Source organism: Rhinoraja longicauda, chromosome 3 (genome assembly GCF_053455715.1).
Source record: "Rhinoraja longicauda isolate Sanriku21f chromosome 3, sRhiLon1.1, whole genome shotgun sequence".
NCBI classification, from domain to species: Eukaryota; Metazoa; Chordata; class Chondrichthyes; order Rajiformes; family Arhynchobatidae; genus Rhinoraja; species Rhinoraja longicauda.
This window is the reverse complement of record NC_135955.1, coordinates 40,094,525-40,100,372: the sequence shown is the minus strand read 5'-3', so window position 1 is coordinate 40,100,372 and position 5,848 is coordinate 40,094,525.

The following is a 5,848-nucleotide window of genomic DNA, read 5'->3' as shown; positions in this document are numbered from 1 at the left end:
GTGCTTCTTAAACTATTTCAGTGTCATTCACCCTTGAGTCTTTATCACAAAATTTCATTCACCCTCGACTACATTTTCATATGTTTTTTGGTCATTTTTGTCTTATTCTCCCTTGTGTATAATTTTATATACAATTTATTTTGTCACATGAGCAAAAAACATAAATCAACTAATTTCTTATGTGTTTATTTTATTCAACTTTTTGAACATCCTAAAAATATGTAAAGAAAACTAGGAGTAAAAAAAAGAAGTTTAATTACCACTGGAGTTGGAAAATCATTCTATTAGAATGATAAAAAGCCATTCCAACGTCTAAACACTGGGCTTCAGCCCCACCCTACCCTTTCGGGCTTTGGTTACTTGGAAAAGTAATATTTTCTTGGAAAACTAGCTCAAAAAACCATGGAGTATGTGATTTAATATATTAGTATCCAACTAATATAACTTTCTATAACTCTCCCTGACGAAAGCTCACAATACCACCAAATATCAACTTGCCATATTTGGTATACTTCTCTCCAAAAGCTGGCTCTTCCAAATCCAGATATATTTTTGCATGTGTACTGACATGTATATGTCACATGCATGCTCAAAACATCATCACAACATTGTCTGTTGCTCAGTTCTGAATATCTGGTGCCTCCCATCCTCCCAACTAGGAGTGACAAAAAAATTAAGAACAGAAAAATTATTAGAATTTTTCTAGTTTACATAAAGTAAACAACTGTCTTAGAACTTAGAATTAGATTCTTAGAAACAATGTTTTCTTATTGTGTATGTTTACCACAAATAAATGACAAGCAGTATACTTCTACACTTATCATCAATGACTAGGATGTTCCTGTACTCCTGTGACAAGCTTCTCAAACCGAGGTTCAATTTCCTTCTCCAAAGCAACCCGAATTACCGAATCAACATACTGAAGTGAATTGCGTTTTTTGGATTTCAATTCTACCAAGGTCGAAAATCCTTGTTCAGACAGGAAAGTTGGTGTCATCATTGCTATGGTTGAAGGGCCTTCAAGGCAATTGATTTGTATTCAGGGAAAGCAAGTAATCCAATCCAATAGCCTCCATAGTAGGAGTACATCTCAAAAGATGATTTTGAGAGAAGTCATAATGAAGCTCCATCAACACTTCTGATATTTCCCCAAAACCTGCTCGCTTGATGCGGTTGGTGATGAAAGGATTAACTATCCACATCTGATTTTCCAAGTCCTGCAGATGCTTCTGAGGAAAATATGTATCAACATTTTTAGACAGCAACTGCAGATGGTCGGAAATTATGTCCTTCAGTGTTTTCTCCAGATCAGGTTGCTTTTCTTCCCACTCACACTCTTTGAGGAAGCTTTCCAAATGTGGGAAACTGGAGAAATTGCCTTTATAAATGTTAATATGCCACATGGTGATCTTCATTTTCATGGCTTCTATTTTCCCAAGGACATCGAAGATGTCACCTCCTTTACCTTGAAGTGACAAGTTGAGCTGATTCAAATGTTCAAAAATAAAGTCATGTAACACAATTTGGCCGGCCAAAAATCATTGTTGAAATGCATAGCTATCACGTCACCTTGCTCAGTAAAAAATACAGACAGTTCATTCTTCAGGGACAGTACTCTTTCAAGGATTCTTCCACGTGACAGCCATCGAACCTCAGAATGCAGGAGGAGAATCATGTGATCTGCAGACATATCCTTGCTTAGCTCTGCAAACAGCCAACTTTTTTTTGCTTGTGGGCAAATAGCATTGACAGTTTTCACCACATCTTGCAACAATTCTTCCAGCTCATTTTTCTGGTCATTGCAACAAGTGTTCAGTTTCATGGCAGCCAGTGCTTCCCGATGTAAACAACAATGTAAAAAGGTGCAATAATGGGATTTTTCTTTGATGCGAGCGGTGGCTCCTTTACGTTTCCTCATCATGGCTGCAGCACCGACTGTAGTCACAGCAACACATTTGCTGCAAGATACATTTTCATTTTCCATGAATTCGTCAAGTTTGGAGAAAATAAATTCACCTGTAATTTGCTCTCTGACTGAGATAATGCAAAAGAGATAATGCTCGACAATTTTTCCCAAGCTTTGATCCTGGAAACGACAATGCATAATGAGTTGTGCATCGTTTTTAATGTCCTTAGTTTCATCAAACTGCAGAGCAATAAATGGTGCTTCCAACAGTTTTGCCATCAGCTGATGCTTCAGATCTTCAGCAATCACAGGAGATCAAAGTTTCATTGTGTCATTGGACAAAGGAATTTGCACTACTTTATCCACTGCTTGCTTTCCACCATGTAATAGATTGGCAATGATTTTCAAACACGGTTTGACAACTTTCTCAGCCTCGGTGTATGGCTTTTTTGCTTTCATGAGCACATGTGTTATTTGAAGAGAGGCAAGAAGAAGAGCTTTTTTAGTTGCAGTGTCCTTCTTTACCATCGACTGGAAGAAATTCTGCTGCTTCCACAAATACCCATGAGTGTTTTTGAAAAACTGTATGGACTTGTTTTGATGATTGCTATGCTTTGTTCTTAATTAAGTCTGTAATTTTGAAGGAGCCTGGCACTGGTTCCTATATTTTACACTGCAAAATATGCACTGAGTTGAGGGAGTAGGACTTGTTAGTTCATCTTGGGGAAGGAAAAAGCCATACTTGATATATTCTTCGTTCCACTTCCTTTCTTGAGTTTTGAGGAGAGGGTACTTTGGTCCTGGTATTTTCTCTTGAGATTAAGTTTTTCCTTGCCCATATCATTAACAGAGTCATCATCTGTAACATACGTAACTGTGTTTCTAAGTTCGTTATCCTCAGTTTCCTTGTCACCCTTCATAAGTGACGTCTCCTGAACATACCTCCTCTTGAGTCCTGTTCGGTTCACTTTCTTTCAGAAATGAACTACTTCCTCCTGCACACTCTTCCTCTAGAGCTGGTTTCTTTAGGTACTTCAACAAAGACATAGTGTCTTAATCTGCAAATCAAACTCACAAAATACTGAAGTCGCTGGAATAGAAAATGCAGAATATCACTACATGAAAATGGCACAATCTAACTTTAGATTGCCTAAAAACGGAGCTCAAATCTCCTTAATATAACTAGAATTCATGTTGCTTGATGCAAATAAGTGCTGGTAGATTGAAGTACAGTAAATATATATAGAATTCTAGTTCTAGCAGAAAAGTGGCTAAATTGGCAACATAAAGTAAAGTTACAGTTCAACAGTTGCCTACGGCGATCCTCCAGTGTTGCCATTTATAAATTTATGATCCCACTAGCTGGTTTTATGGTCTTCCCTAAAAGGTTATATTACAGTAAATTTGGGAAATATCCTGCTACTTTGAAATGAGAAAACTATAGGTAGAGAGAGAAAAAATAATAATCCAGCTCCACTGCCATTAAAACCAATAAGAGCTTACTAACCACTTAAATGGCAAAGCCTTTTTTAAGTATAGAAAAAAATATATAAATATCTGAATAAATTAAGAAATTCACCCTTCATTCACCCCTCTGGTTTCATTCACCCCAAAAATAATTTCATTCGCCCTTGGGTTCATCAGTTTCATTCACCAGTTCACCAGTGTAAAGGGCCTGTCCCACTTAGGCGATTTTAAGGCGACTGCCGGCGACTAGGCTGTCACCGACAGTTCGCCGGGGTGTCGCGGGCATGATCGTGAGGAGTCTTCCAAAAATCGTAGTGGATCTCAGCGCGTCACTGAGAAATCATCCGGTTTGAAATTTCTCGGCGACAGCTGGCTTGTCGGCAGGTGTTGTTGCTTATTGCGGGCGCTGTCGCCTGCTGTCCCCAAGTTTGATAGGTTCTCTTAGATGCATTTAGTAGCACATAATATTAAAATAAGTAAAGTCATTTCAAAATACCATAAAATGCTTGTCAGGACATTTGACAGGTAGATTGGAGGCAACAGTTTGACGGTCAGATAAGCGTGGGAATTTTCACGATGTTTATGGCCATCAGCCATTACATTTAAAGTGGGTTCCAAACCCAGATATGCATCCCAGAAACCAGATATGCATCTCCCTTACATTTTCAAAGAATGCCCACACACTTTTCACAAAAATCCACTTAACCACTTTAAAAAAAAAAAAATTAATACAGCTATTAGTAAACTGGAAGTAAATCGAGTTTATGCCTTGTGACAGTGATGCTTGGTTTTTAAGTAACCCGTACAAGGTGTTATAGTTCAAAACTCTCAAGTACTTACCGACTTGTCAGTGATTTCAGCGAAAATCAGGACGCCGGAGAAGCATTGACAGCGTGGGAATTTTTGCGATGTTTCTGAAGACGTTGTAATCTCGACCTGACTCGGCATTGTTGTGTTCATTGTTGTCGGGTAAAAGAAAATTTTGGCGATCTGCTACGACTTTGACAGTCGCCGGCAGTCGCCAAAAAAATTGCCTAAGTGGGACAGGCCCTCAAGAAACACTGGCTTAGATCCATAGACACATTTGGGGGAAACCAGAGGTTCATAACGTCCACGGAAATGTTCAATGTTCCAGATGCAGACTTTTGTTGAGATCTGTTTGTTTCAACTTTGGTCCACTGATATGCAGCCATGCAATGATCAGACTTTATATCGCTCTCTTGCCTCTTCTTCCTCCCATTTACATGAACTAGAATAGTCAGAGGATGGGGCGATTTTTAACTGGAATTGATAGCTCGAGCTAATCTGGCAGTCTGCAATTGAGACTGCCTCATCCAAATCATTACAACGTGAAGAGTAGCGGACCCAACACCACCCCTGCAGATCACCACTAGTCACTGGAAGCCATCCAGAAAAAGACCCCTTTATTCCCACTCTTCGCCTTCTGCCAGTCAGTTAACCTTCTATCCATGCTAGTATCTTTGTTCTAATACCATGCTCTCATCGTGTTTAGTAACCTCACGTATGACACCTTATCAAAGGCCTTTTGAAAATGCAGGTAAATAACATCCACTGACACTCTTATGTCTATCCTGCTATTAACTTTTTCAAAGAGTTCCAACAGATTCACCAGGCAATATCTCCCCTTCACAAAACCATGCTGACTTCAACCTATTTTATCATGCACTTCTAAGTACTTGGAAAGCTCATCCTTAATAATGGACTCTAAAATCTTACCAAACACTGAAGTCAGGCTAACCAGCCTATAGTTTCCCCATGTTTGCCTCACTCCTTTCTTGAACAGTGGAGTAATATTTGCAATTTTCCAGTCCTCTGGGCCCACTTCTGACGCTAGTGATTCTTGAAAGATCACCATTAATGCCTCCACAATCCTGTGTCTTCTGAATTTCTCTCAGAAACTCCTGCCTTTGTTGCTCCACCATTCCTTTCTAAGGTCCCTTTCCAAAGTAAAATATACTCACCTGGAACCATGCATACACTTTTTTTCTTACATCGTTTTCTATTGCTTTTCTCGGGAGGCAAATATATAATCACCCCTGAATAGAGAAGTTAGTTTTAACCAAGCCTTAGTTTATTAATTCTTGAATGCTTGTAGACATTTTACTACAGCTAAATTCTGATCATTGGAAATTCTGAAAGACAGCAAACATATTGAAATACTCGACTCAACTGTGAAAATGTAAATATCCTATTAATATTAAGATGAATTTAAAAGAGAGTTAGATAGAACTCTGGGGGCTAGTGGAATCAAGGGGTATGGGGAGAAGGCCGGCACAGGTTATTGATTGTGGATGATCAGCCATGATCACAATGAATGGCGGTGCTGGCTCGAAGGGCCAAATGGCCTCCTCCTGCACCTATTTTCTATGTTTCTATGTAATATATATTTCTAGTGAAATTATATATATATATATATGTTAACTTTAACACATGATGAATGATTTTGGTAGGAGT